The sequence below is a fragment of the Vulpes lagopus genome, unplaced genomic scaffold (genome assembly GCF_018345385.1).
Source record: "Vulpes lagopus strain Blue_001 unplaced genomic scaffold, ASM1834538v1 ctg339, whole genome shotgun sequence".
Taxonomy (NCBI): domain Eukaryota; kingdom Metazoa; phylum Chordata; class Mammalia; order Carnivora; family Canidae; genus Vulpes; species Vulpes lagopus.
The window spans coordinates 34000-48457 of record NW_024570745.1 but is presented as its reverse complement, the minus strand read 5'-3'; the positions used below and the strand labels follow the sequence as shown (position 1 = coordinate 48457).

Here is a 14458-nt window from a genome sequence, read left to right as displayed (position 1 = left end):
TATTTCCTTGGTATGGTTCTGATCTCTCCTCTTTCTTTTGTGAGTTTATTACCTTGAGGTTTTTTTTTTTTTCTTTTTCATAAGGCTGGCTAAGGGTTTATCTATCTTATTAATTCTTTCAAAGAACCAACTCCTGTTTTTCTTTTTTTATCTGTTCTGCAGTTCTTCTGGTCTCTGTTTCATTGAGTTCTGCTTGAATCTTTATTATCTCCCCTCTTCTGCTTGGTGTAGGCTTTATGTGCTGTTCTTTCTCCAGTTCATTTAGGTGCAAGTTTAGCTTGTGTATTTGAGTTATTTCCAATTTTTTGAAGGAGGCTTGTATTGAGATGTATTTCCTTCTTGGGACCTCTTTGCTGTATCCCAAATTTTTTGAATGGTTGTATCTGCATTTTCATTAGTTTCCCTGAATCCATAGATTCTTCTCTAATTTCCTGGTTGACCCATTCATCTTTTAGTAGGATGCTCTTTAACCTCCATGTGTTTGAATTTCTTCCAAATTTCTTCTTATGACTGAGTTCTAGTTTCAAAGCATTGTGGTCTGAAAATATGCAGGGGGGCAATCCTATCTTTTGGTATCGGTTGAGACCTCATTTGTGACCTAGTGTGTGGTCTATTCTGGAGAAAGTTCCATGTGCACTTGGGAAGAATGTGTATTCAGTTGTGTTCAGTTAGAAAGTTCTGTAAACATCTGTGAAATCCATCTGGTCCAGTGTATAATTTAAGGCCCTTGTTTCTTTGGTGATGTCATGCTTAGAAGATCTGATATTTACTGACAAGTACTGTGTTGAAGTCTCCTACGATTAGTGTATTATTTTATTTTTTTCTTCCTCTACTTATTGAATTAAAATTTATTTGAAAAGGTAAAGTTTATATATCCTTTGAAAAAATAAGAAGTCAAAAATTTTAGAATTAAGTAATAAGTGTTCAACATTATAAAGCCATATATAACAGTAATGAAAGCAGTGGTGATGTTTACCCTGATAAAAATATCACAGAATTCAAATCACAACTTGGATTCTCAATGATTCAAGTGTCTTATCTTACACAATAAGAGTATGGTCAATTTTAAGGTAAACTTCCTCCAGATGTGCTATCCTCAAGTCCTCTAATCTTGTGGTCCATCAGCTCACACAATGGGATAGCTGGTTGCTGTGGCAATTCTACAATGGTTGTTCTGGTCTTAGGCCATTTTTATATAGCCATTCCAGCCCCATTCTGGACCCCAACTGTTCTTGATAATCCAAAACTTATTATTTGAATCTGTTCCTTCAAAGCCATAGCCAGCCACCAGAACACCATGATCTAGATCTTTGCTGCTGCAGTCTGGATCAAAATAAATGCCTGACTTGTAGCCCTGGAAATGCCTGCATCAGTAGCAACAGAGATGGGCCCTAGAGTTGCCACTGCCTTCATTAGGGTCTTTTCCCATTGAGGGAGGTCCATGAAGCCAGTGTCATTAGCAGCAGAACACTCAGTCTTGTCGTTACAGGTCTCTATGTCCTTTCCAAGATATGGATAAGATTCCTCTGAATCCAGGCCTCCATTGTCTTTAACATGATGAAAGGCGTTATCCATCAGGCCACCACTGCAGCCCTCATTGCCTTGAGCCTTAGAGCAGTCCACCAGGTTCTGCTCACTCAGTGGCACAAGTTTGCCTGTTTTCCGGAACATCTGTCTTTTGAGGGCACCAGTTGCACTAAAAGTCCAACAAGAACCACACTGACCCTGATTCTGCACAGGAGTTACGTAGCCTTTCTCTCTCCAGTCCACAGATTTGGGGATCTCAGCAAAGATAGGTTCTTGGAACACTTTCCCTTTCTTGTGCTTCTGGTTTGGAAAGTCATTCATCACCTGCCTGAATTCTTCATTGGTCATGTCACCAAAGGTATTCATCGCCATTGTGAAGCCATGTTTCCCTTGGCTATATTCTCCATTATGCAGTTCAATCATTTTCATATTCTCCCACACTGCTCTCCTCTATCCTTCTTCATTCATGCCATATAATCTGTGCATTGCCTTCCACTGGTACCATTGTGCATTTAAGCTTTGATCGAGTTTTGGAGCTGCTGAGGCTATTCACAAGCAAAGGGCAGACAAGAAGAGTGAACAATTCATGTTTCAAAAACCTGCGGCATCCACAGCTGCGCAGGTGCACCCCACGGATCGCCAAGGCCCACGAGTCTAGTGTATTATTTTCTAAGTATCTCTTTACTTTGGTTATTAATTGCTATACTTGGCATTATTAATTGATATACTTGGCATCTCCCACATTAAGAGCATACATATTCATGATTGGTAGGTCTTCTTGCTGGATTGATCCTTTAAGTATGATATAGTGTCTGTCTTCATCTCTTACTACAGTCTTTGAGATAAACTTTAATTGGTCTGATTTGAGGATTGCTACCCCAGCTTTCCTTTGAGGAGCATCTGAATGGTAGATGGTTTTCCACTCCTTCATTTACAGGCTGGAAGTGTCCTTAGGTCTAAAATGAGTCTTTTGTAAGACAGCAAATAGATGGGACTTTCTTTTTTATCCAGTCTGATACCCTGTGTCTTTTGATGGGATCATTTAGCCCATTCACATTCAGAGTAACTATTGAAAGATATGAATTTATAGTGTTATCGTAATACCTATTCTGTCCCTGTTTTTGTGGATTATTTCCTTGAACTCCCTCTTTCTTCTACAGGGTCCCCTTTAATATTTATTGTAGAGATGGTTTGGTGGTCACATAGTCTTTCAGTTTCTGCCTATTCTGGAAGCTCTTTTTCTCTCCTATTCTGAATGGAAGTCTTCTTATTTAGGACCGTGAATATATCCTGCCAGCCCTTTCTGGCCTGACCGGTCTCTGTGGAGAGGTCTGCTGTTAATCTGGTATTTCTCCCCATATAAATTAAGAATCTCTTGTCTCATGCTGCATTAAGAACTTTCTCTTAAATGTGTGGGAAATATCAGAAAGGGAGACAGAACATAAAGACTCCTAACTCTAGGAAATGAACTAGGGGTGGTGGAAGGGGAGGAGGGTGGGGGGGTGGGGGTGAATGGGTGATGGGCACTGAGGGGGGCACTTGACGGGATGAGCACTGGGTGTTATTCTGTATGTTGGTAAATTGAACACCAATAAAAATAAATTTATTATCAAAAAAAGAATTTTCTCTTAATCTTTGAAATTTGCAAGCTTTACTATTAAATGTGAGGTGTGGAATGGTTTGTATTGATTGGGGGGGGGTCATCTCTAACTCTTGGATCTGAATGCTTGTTTCCCTCCCCAAATTAGGGAAGTTCTCAGCTATGGTTTGTTCAAATATACTTTGTGGTCCTATCTATCTCTCAGTCTCTTCTGGAGTCAAATTATATGTAAATTCTTCCTTATCAAGCTATCATTTATTTCCCTAACCCTTTCTTCATTGGCTCTTAATTGTTTTTCTCTTTTTTCCTCAGCTTTCTTCCTTACCATCAACTTGTCTTCTATGTCACCCATTCTCTCTTCCACCTCATTAACCCTAGCAGTTAGGAAATCCAGTTTGGATTGCATCTCATTTAGTCTCTTTTTAATTTAGGCCTGATTAGATCTCACTTCTGCAATAACAAAGTCTCTAGAGTCTTTAGGCTTTTTTCCAGAGCCACCTGTAGCTTTGTATTTGTACTTCTGAATTGACTTTTTGACATCGGATTTAAATCCAAATTCTGTAACTCTGTTACAGAGAGTACTATTACTGGTTCTTCCTTTTTTGGTGAATCCTTCTAGTTACTTTGTCCAGTGCAGAGTGGCTGTATGAGTGGGCTGAAACAAAAATATCAACCACACCCTAAGTAAAATATAGCCCTAGATGATTCCGAAGAGGTCAGAGACCAAAAAAATAAAAATAAATAAATAAAAATAATAAAAAAAACAGAGCAACATAAAACAAAAGGATCACTAAAGTGAAAAACAAATTTTAAAACAAATTAGTAAAAATAAAAGGTCAAAAACCACAGAGAATAAGAAAAAAAAAGGAAAATAGAAAAAAAGTAAATAAGAGAAAAAAGGCAGGGGGGCAGCGGGGGATGGTGGTGGTGAATAAATGACAGTGGAGATAATGTAGTCTACCTGAGGGGACCTAGAGGGTAATCCTCTTGGTTTTGAGTGTATATTTTTCTGTATGTTAGAGCATGCTCTATCCTAAATTTATTTGAATTTATCCTAAATTTAAAAAATTTAGGTGGTGTTTTGGTGTTTTGAACACCAAAACATAAACAAGATAAAAGAGGGGGGTGCAGAATGGGAAGGAAGAGAGAATATAATCTCACAGAATGAATCAGCACATTATTCCACTTGTTTCTGGGTGTATGTTGACGTGTGTTAAAAGGTATTAACTTACACCATTGTAAAACAAAACGAGGCAGAAAAAGCAAGAAACAAAAACCCATAACTCATATATCTCCCAAAATTAAATTATGTTGAAGGGAATCCAGAAGTGAAAAATACATCTAAGACATACAATTGTAGAAATATGAAAGTCAAAAAGGAAAAAAACTTAAAAATGAAGAGGTGGTAAAATATTATAGTTAAGGTGGGAAAAGAGAAAAAATACTGGAAATTTTTAGTCTAATATGAAAATGAGTCATAATGGAAAAGGGGGGAAAAAGGGGCCCTCTAGTTCTAGATTCTATTTTCCCTTGATTTTCCCTCAGTCATGGAGATTTCAGTGCTGCTTGGTCAATAAACTTGCTCTTCCCCAGTTCTTCCAGCTGGTCTTCTGGGGGAGGGGCCTGCGGTGCTGATTCTCAGGTGTCTGTGCCTGGGGGAGATGCCCCATCCCCTGCCAGGTGCCGGGCTCAGTGAAAGCTGTGCTCCTCTTAGTGCCCCTCCCAACTTTATTTTTATTTATTTATTTAGCCTTTCTATCTTTTAGAAAGCCAAAACTTTTCTCTCTGTAGCATACCAGCTATTCTCTCTTTGAATCTCAGGTCGAATAAGTAGGTGTTCAGGATGTTTTGAAATTCATCTAGGTAAGTTTGTCAGGCCAGGTGAGTTGAGGGCCCCAACTCTTCCACCATCTTGCTCTTCCCTCCTCTCTCACAGGTACTTAAACATGGATTAAATTGAAGAATTTTTGGAATTTTCAGAGTGGCAGTGCAAAGACTATTTGGATTAATTAGAAGATAGTTAATCAAAAAATAGCATAGACAAGTTCCTTTTCAAATGAGGAAGGAAAGCTAATGTAAACCTAGAGGACTAACATGGTTATCCTTCACAGCATAATAATAATAATAAGCCCAGTCCACCTAGAAGAGGTATAAGGACTTACCCTGCCTTTATTGCAACTTTTTATAGCTTCAAGTTCAATGTAGGAGATAAGACATATTATACTACAGTAAATCTTGTCAAATATCTCAAAAATGGAAAAAAAAAGAAAAGAAAAGAAGTTTTGTGGATATGGAAAGAAATGTTAAGTTCTCCTACCATTTTTGTATTTTTTATAACATATGTGTCCAAAGCAATAGCTTTATGTGACATATTGGATACCTTTAATGAAACATAATATGTATAGAATCATTTATTTGAGGAACTTTCTGAGTTTTTTCAGGATGATAATTTAGCACAATGTGGTACAAACATGCTCAGAAACTTTACACAAGTAGATCTTTTGCAAAAGCATACGGTAAACTTTAGTGGTTGATTTGATAATTATTGAGTAGTATCCCATGTGATTTTCATAAATCTTTTTAACAATAACATGTTTTTTTTTTAATTTCACTACAAAGATATTTTAAATCGTTTGCTTAACGTGAGGTGTTTGGGTATTTACCCCATAGATCATTAACCCAGGAACTTTGCCAAGTGTGTATTTATAATTTTTCCTGAGTACTCAACCTGGCACTAAATATTTCCTTATGGCATATCATAATGGAAAACAATGACATGTAACATTAAATAAGTTAGGGATATGTTTCAGATAGCATTTCTGATAGCCAAATATAACTATCTCTTTAAAAAAGTGAAACTATGACTGAAAATATGATGAAAACATATATCTGGATGATTTTTGGAAGAGTTCCTTAACAGCTTTTGGAAACTTAAATAAGAGACTTAAACTTAGGTTTTTAATTGGTAACCTCTAGTTTTCTGAGAAGCAAATTGTAATGAATATGTCATTTGTCATATTGTAAGTTGCTTTTTTAATTATAAAGCTGACTTTGACATTTTAATTCTATTTTACACCTTTGAAATATTTACTGATTCCATACAACTGACTGTACCCCATTTCTCTGTATCTCTTTTAACAAGTATATAAATCAGAAATATACTGTAACAAAGGCTTGACTCATGGAATATGTGAAAAAGACCAGTGTCTTGCACTTGTATAGACACTTCTCACAAATTATTGCAGATTCTTCTAAATGTTCTGCTTATACAGTTTCCTTATTCAATATCTGTCATGTTTATTGAATTTGATGTCTTGAAATTGCATCAGAATAAGCTTTTGGAGGGTAAGAAAGGGTTGGAAGTGTTCACTTCATTTTGGTCTCATCTTGTGAGGAAATCATTGGACTCTTGAAGGAAGAAAGTTGCAATGGTGATCGAAGGAAGTATCTATTATTTCTATGCTACTTCTAATTTTAAAAATACCTGACAAAATTCAGGGATGCCTAAATAATGAGGCAATGTATCTGACCTTTATGATTTTAGTCCTGCAAGGTTATGTTTCTATTATGGGTTGAATTTTGTATCCCCAAAAGGTGTTGAATTCCCAATCCCCAGTTCTTAACCCCAGGTTTTTTTTTTAATTTTTATTTATTTATGATAGTCACAGAGAGACAGAGAGAGAGGCAGAGACATAGGCAGAGGGAGAAACAGGCTCCATGCACCGGGAGCCTGATGTGGGATTCGATCCCGGGTCTCCAGGATTGCGCCCTGGTCCAAAGGCAAGCGCCAAACCACTGCGCCACCCAGGGATCCCTTAACCCCAGGTTTTTATGAATGTAACCTCATTTGGCCTTTGTAGATGATGAAGTTCAAAATAGTGATGAACTGCTCATATTTTATTAGCATACTATATTACTTCATACATGTGAAGTGTAACACTCACCCAGGGAATTTTGCCAAATCGAGAAATAGGTTCTAAGACTCTCATAAGCCATATATGATACTAGACTACTAAGGAGGAGGATATAGAATGGAAAATATAGTTTCCAATGCTTGATGGAAACATCAAGCATTCATTTTCTGCACATTTCAGTGGCCTATACTACTTACTTGCAAGAAGAGGAGGTGTGTGTCAGGTGGGTGCAGGATCTGACATGAGGTAAAAGTATCATGCTCCATAGGAGCCAATATATTTTGTTACAATTTCTTAGACATAGCTTCTAGAGGTCTCTCAAGACATAATGCCTAGAATCATCATACTCATAAGAAGCTATGGCTTCTTATCTAGTAGTTTTTAGATCTCTGAGTCCAGATTAAATTTGCCAACAGAGGTTATTTCCGATCATAATCTTTGTTGCTTAGAAACGTAGAGGACATACCACCTTATTAAGTTGCCAGGGGAACAGAGTTAGAAAATTAACCTAAAGTCAAATTCTCATGAAGAAGAATTAAAGGTTTCATTAATCTATTACCCATAATACTTAGTAACATAATATAAGTGGAATTAAGCCACTCTCTAGTAGTATTTTGCACTTGGAGGATGTAGGATACATTAAACCATTGAGTATTTTCACTGTGTTCAGCTCAGTATTCGAGGTGTAGTATACTCTAAGAGATCTATGGGGTTGTAGTACACCTCCATGGGGTAAATGTAGACTCTTGTACATTTATGAAGAAACCATGATCCACATTAAGTAACTACTTCCTTTGTCGAAATAACCATTATCTTCCGTGTTTCTCTTCTCAGTCATTACTCCTGTGTTTCTAGGACTTTTTGCTCTAGCATACCCTCTAGTCCTTTTATTCCACTACACCTTCAAATATTCTTGCTGACTTAATCATAACTCTTTTGTGCTACAATCAACTTTATCAAGAACTTTCTTCTCTCGGAAATTTACAAAAATAATACTATTTTTGCTCATCGTCTTGGGGCATATATTGCTTAATTAATAAGCTGTTTCCATATTTTAGTAACATGTTTGAATTTCACCAGGAATCCTTAAATCATCAACTTCAGGGAATTTTTATCAAGGGATATTCAGGCAACATATCCAGTATTTAAAAGATATTACTTTGGGCATGTGTTCTGTTTACAGCCCTAATATCCTTTAATCATGTTCTATTGTTGTCATGTGTGAAGTTGATTCTATTAAATGTTTTATTTTTCTTTTGACTTGTCATTGGATTATAATGTTAAATCATTTTCTATTTTCTTGTCCTTATACTTGTGAATAATATATGTTTACTTTTTGTGTTTGAAGCTGACTTTCATGTTTTCTCTTTTCCCTTTTTTGTAATTGAACTTCTTTACACTGCTCCAGAACCAGAATTTCAAACAAAATGTAACCACATAAACACACATACACAAAGACCCTTATCAAAAAGCAAAAAAAAAAAAACAAATTTAACTTTGATCTTGATCTTGTGCAGCTATGGTTTCCTTAGATCTATACTAAGAAAAAATTCACAAATCTTGTTCTTAATTTTTGAAGAGCACCTAAACACTCACACACAGCCTGCAGAGTGCAACACATCAGTTAATTGAAAAGACTTATAGAGTCACCATAAAGCATATTAATGTAAATCTTTTTATAAGGGCAAAAGATACTATAGAGCAGAAAAAAAAAGAGAGTTCAGGCAAGATTTAGGGGCCCCAAAACTTCCAGAAGCACCTGCCTTAAGCCTTACTATGAACACAAGGATGTATTTTGTTTCTAGATTGAATTACCAAAATTTGTAAAACAAATACTAATTTGGGGAGAGCAACTGGAAAGTTTCCAGTGAGGTCTTTCATGACCCTGTTTACATAATTAATTCAGGCTAACTGGTTACACAAGGTGTAAGCTATCAATAAACCAACTGGGCCTAAGAGCCACAAGAGAGTTTCAGGTATTAAATAGCACACGATAAATCATTAGTAAATGCCTAAAGGTAAATGCCTTTATCTTGGCTGAAAGACAGTGCCGGATTTCCAGGCATCCACAAAATAAGCACAGAGCTGTGTGACTAGAGCTGAAAATAACTCTATACTAAATGATAATTGCATGTTCATTATTATAGGGCCTTTATAAAAATAATAAAAATATCAAAATTCAAACAAATTGCCTTTTTAGAAATATTAAGTATGCTTGTATAATAAGATAACTTTGGCTATATGAAAAATCATCCCAAATATTTAATGGTTTAAAACAACAATCATTTATTTAGCTCCTGATTCTGCTATTTAGCAATTTGGGCTGGGCTCAGCTAGGCTCTTCTTCTAGTTTAAAATGCGTCTGTTTATGTGTGTACAGTGAGCTGCTGGGTTGATTGGTTTCTTGTTGCTTTGGAAGACCTCTGATATGGTTCATTACTGTTTTATTGGCCTCTCATGACATGTTGATAGGATGCCTTGGTAGGGTTCCCAGAGTGAAAGTCTGCAAGATTTTTTGAAGTCTAGTCTCAGAGCTGGTACAGTGGCCACATTTTATTGGCTAGAACAAGCATCATAGAAGCAGATACAGTGATGGTAGTTGGGGTGTAAGTTATTTATTATGAACTAACATCTATAAAAGAAAAAGAGAGGAAATAGGATTGGGTGGAGGAAGAAGTTGATCTGCATGTAGATCCAACAGTCTCAGCCAATGTGGAAAGCTTCAGAGTAAGGCTTATCTGTCAGAGTATCCTGCATTAGGCCACAAAGACTGGATTCTTATTCTCCTGTCTTGCTCAGGCACTGAAAGTAGGAAAAAGAATGACTTTAGGTAATAATGGTTCTTTCTAACTGAGGCAGAATGATCACAGTAAGCTCTCTAATGACTATATCTCATAGCTAGTCAGTAAGTATTCCCTTGAAGGGGAATCTGGGCAACCCAGATTCAAGGAGAGAGAAAATAGATTTGGCAACCTAAGGCCAACTGACACAGATGATGTCAACTGTGACCATGTTTACCTACTTTCATGACATTCAAGGGTACCTTGAACACAATTTGTACTTAATACAAATTTATCTAATTGAATGAACTGCTAAAAAGCAAATAAGTACATGGAAGGTTATCAAGTAGGTACATTGCATGGTAAGTAGGTATAGTAAGCACATCTACTTTCTTGTGTCTAGATGAAATTATATGATCTCTGCTCTTAGGGATGACTATTGTCAACTATACATTCAGCATCCTAAATAAAATTCTTGAGTTGTTAAGTGGTTTCACTTTATAATTAATGGTCTTATCCTTTTCCCATTCTAGACAGGCCAGGCACTTTGATATCATTTCACTATCTGAAAAATGATTTGATTTTTCACTCATCTACTAAAATTTGATAGCCTGGTCTGCCAAAAAGAAAAACTTAGACAAGAGTCCAAGAGGACTGAGATGTAACCCAACATATTCGCCTAAATTTTGTATTAATTCTGGGCAGAACATTCTCATTTGTGGCCTTATCAGTAGTAAAATAGAAATCCCTAAGAACTTTGCCCTCTTTATCTTTTACCATTTTTTTAGCACAGGTTTTGTGACTTATCTTTTCAAACTATTTTTCATTTGGAACTTATTCCATCTAGTAAATGCTTCCTGTTAAGTCCTTAATTACAGACTTCATTTATCCACTTTTATTTTATTTCACATTGATTTTTCTCAGGGTGTCTTTCATGAATCTGCATCTTGGTATCAGCTCCCTTCTCATTTTGCAGAGGTGAGCTATCAGATGGCAGCTGGTTCATAGATCGGTCGACTTGTCATATGCTTTTCAAGTTAGCAAAACTAATTGTGGATGAGTAAAGGAAAGCCTGGCATTCTTTTTGAAGCAACAACAAGACACTTGAAGGACTTGTTCTTTGCATTGGGTAATTCTCGGTAACTGGTGGCTTAAAGTAGAACAACTGTAACTATGTAGCCTTCAGGGAGATGTTCTCTATTCCTAGCAATGGGTCTCAGCTGTCAGTGTGAGAGTCACTTTTCAGAAAATCCCCAAATTTTGCAGTCGAATCTAAGCACTGTGTCACCAACATCAGTGACTATGCCCTGGACATGACAAATAGTAATAAGAGAAAAATATTTTACAGCTATCCAGACAAATTCATTGCTGTAATACCAACATATAATGTGGTAATAATAGTATAAGATTTCTGTATGTGTGATAGCACTGTTGCCAACATGTCCTATAGGGAAAAATGTGTCTCACTGGATTGGAAAGAAAAACATAAAATTATGGGACACCTGGTGACTCAACAGTTGAGCGTCTGCCTTTGGCTTAAGGCATGATCCCCAAATCCCGGTATTGATTACCACATTGGGCTTCCTGCATCTCCATCTGCTTATGTCTCTGTCTCTCTCTCTCTCTCTCTCTCTCTCTGTCTCTCATGAATAAATAAATAATAAAAATTTAAAAAAACACACAAAATTCTGACTAAACACTCCATCAGTAAAGAATGTGCTAGCATAATTAAGAACTATTTGGATATGATATTATTTATTAATATTATTATATTGGAAAACTGCAAGCAAAAACTAACAGAGAAGTATGAGGTGAATAACAGAAACAACAAAAGTCAGATGGAGTAAATGTGGGCCATTCTTTGAGTTGACATTCTATTCATGATTATAAATGAAAACTATTGTTAGTGTTATAAATGAGACTTATATTTAATATTTCCAGGTAGGTCCAAATGTTTTCTAAAACAGCAATTAAAAAACAGTGTCTGTCCTTGGCTGAATTTTAAGTAATTCATCTAAAGGGAAATGCTTTCAAGCTATATATATATATATATATATATATATATATATATATATATATATTTGTCCTAGAGTGGTTTCTTTTTAGTTTCTTTGCTTCAGAAGGCAAGAAAGGTTGTTAAAAATAGGCCGGGTTAGAATATACCATATTGGCAAACAATTTACTCAGGAAATTTACTATGGGGAATTTACTGTGGGGAATTACTCCCCCAATTTACTATGGGAAATGTGAAAAGTTGTTAAAAAAAATGACAAGAGATTATTGCCTCGCTTTTTTCATTGAACAATTAAATTCTAGTTGAATTTCTATAACATTGATTAATTTAGAACACCAAGATGCAGAAACATCAACTCATGGTTGTGTAGGGATCCCCTGATTCAGTTGAAGTAAATGTATCACTCGATACATTTGCTTTTGTCAAAAGTTTTGTATTACATGACTTAAATTATTCTGTATATAACATTTTGAAATTTAGCATTTAGAGGAAACTTCATCTATAAGTGCTAGGTAACTCAAGCTACCAAATTTCAAAGCTATTTTTGTCCCCAATTGAGTTAATTCTCTATTTTCCATAATCTCTTAAACACTTCACTTGGAAATAGAAGACATGTTTCACCAACTGCCTGTTTAAATTTAAAATCCACAGCTATAGGATCAAGTAGGCAGTAACGTGGCAAGTGTATTTTTTCTAGTGTTTAAGGTAAAGAAGCTAAAATGAAACATGAAATAGTTAAGATCATTAATTGCATATATATAGAATCTTGCATTTTATCTGGGTTGTAAATCTTTCATTCAGTTAAGTCAGCTGAATTCAAATTTCCTTTTTATTTATGGTCTTTTCTTAGATTCTTGAAATGGATAAAGCAAAATCAAGAGAAGATATTCATCAACACACATTGTTGTGACTTATAAAGGTTATGTTACTCCTTATCAGAACTAAGCCACAGTTGACTACTCACTCCCCCTGACATTGAGTCACTGCCATATTCTCCATCCAGCTCCAAAATAAAGTAGCAGATTTTTAAGGGTGGAATAAGAAAAGCACAGGTGGTACCACCTACTGTAAATGCTTTAGTTCTTCTTAGATCAGTAACAGCTGTTGGTCTTTTCACAGTTTGTTAAAAAGCAAAGCAAGGCGTAGAATGTGGGCTATTGACGTTGTGCAGCAATACCATTTGTTTGCTCAGATCATGATAACCAACAGCAACTTGAGAAGTGTTTCCTTTTTGGGCTTTTGGTAAAAAAATCTTCAGGCCTGACTGCCTACCTTGCAAATAGTGCTGTTGATCTATTGATTAATTCTGGACACATTATAAATTATATAACTACCATGTGTTTTAATCTCACTAATCTGAGAGTGTACATTATATAGTTTAAAGGGATTTTAAGAATTAATGAGCATCTGTTTCATCCTGTCTAGGCATATGGGGGAGAGAGGTGAAAAGAAAAGGGGACAAACTGTTTTGAGGTTTGTGATAATGTTACCTTAAATGCCCCCTCTCACTGAGGCTAGGACTACCCTCTCTCATCTTTTACAAGAAGCCAGGCTTTCCACTCATTGAGGGTACAGCAAGAAGTAAAATTGCATATTTGTGATTAGGACTGGGCCACTGAAGAAGAGTCTTAGGTATAGGGCTGGTCATTTGTTGGAAGAAAAGGAGTCTTAATTAGAATCATTAAAGGGAGGTAGCACATGTGGGCATGATTTAGGCTATCTTCAAGATGCTGTGTGGTTCACCTTGATGGATAAAGTGTGTAATAGGATATTCTAGATCACAGCATCAGTCAAGCAACAGTGTGTTTCCATTTGGTCTATTTTGAAACAGGATCCTAAGTAAGGCATAAAGAGGAGAAAGCAGTCAGAAAATAGCTCCTAGGGAGCAAGGTTTATAACAAGATTAACATCAGCCTGCCCAGAACGATGACGTCTGAGGATATCCTGATATCCTGAAGATGTATTCAGAAATAAATCAGCAGCTCGGTACGGCTGAGGCTGGGTATTAGTAATGATTAGGCCAAGAGTTGACAGAAGTTGGAAAACACAAAGGTAAATAAAAGAATTTATAGCAGTAGCTTTGTAACACTAAGCATTTAAAAGAATAAAGTTCAGTGTATTATACAGAAAATAATGGCAAGTCTTCCTGTAGTTCTAGAATCAATTCCAGGAATTTGCCTTTTAAAACCCCAAATGATTTCAATATGGAAGATCCTTCCCCCCAAATTACAATTTATAAGCAGTGCTTACTGTCTATCAAGGAAATAAATGAATGTCTAAACAAACATAATAAATGGTAAAAAGTGGTACATTGCAATAAGAGAGGTATGGGCATCAGGGACAGCATTAGGATTGTTTTGAATTCACTTCGACTTTTAAGAGTATTCATCAGGGATAATGTAAAGAGGGGGATAATCTCGGGGAGTTGTAAACTGCTTAGCAGATGTATGCAGGTGGGTTGTCTCATGTTACACTCACTCTAAATATCCAGAGGAAGATAATATCGTGCAAGGTGCCTGGGTGGCTCAGATAGTTAAGCATCTGCCTTCCGCCCAGGTCATGATCCTGGAGTCCTAGAATGGAGCCCCACAGCAGATTCACTCCTCAGAGGGGAGTTTGCTTC

The 14458-nt window shown here is 36.3% G+C and overlaps 1 pseudogene; it reads right to left on the bottom strand.

Annotated features, from left to right (window-relative positions):
* Positions 1-650: 650 nt before the first annotated feature.
* On the bottom strand, positions 651-2263 carry LOC121483876 (annotated as a pseudogene).
* Between the last annotated feature and the right edge of the window lie 12195 nt (positions 2264-14458).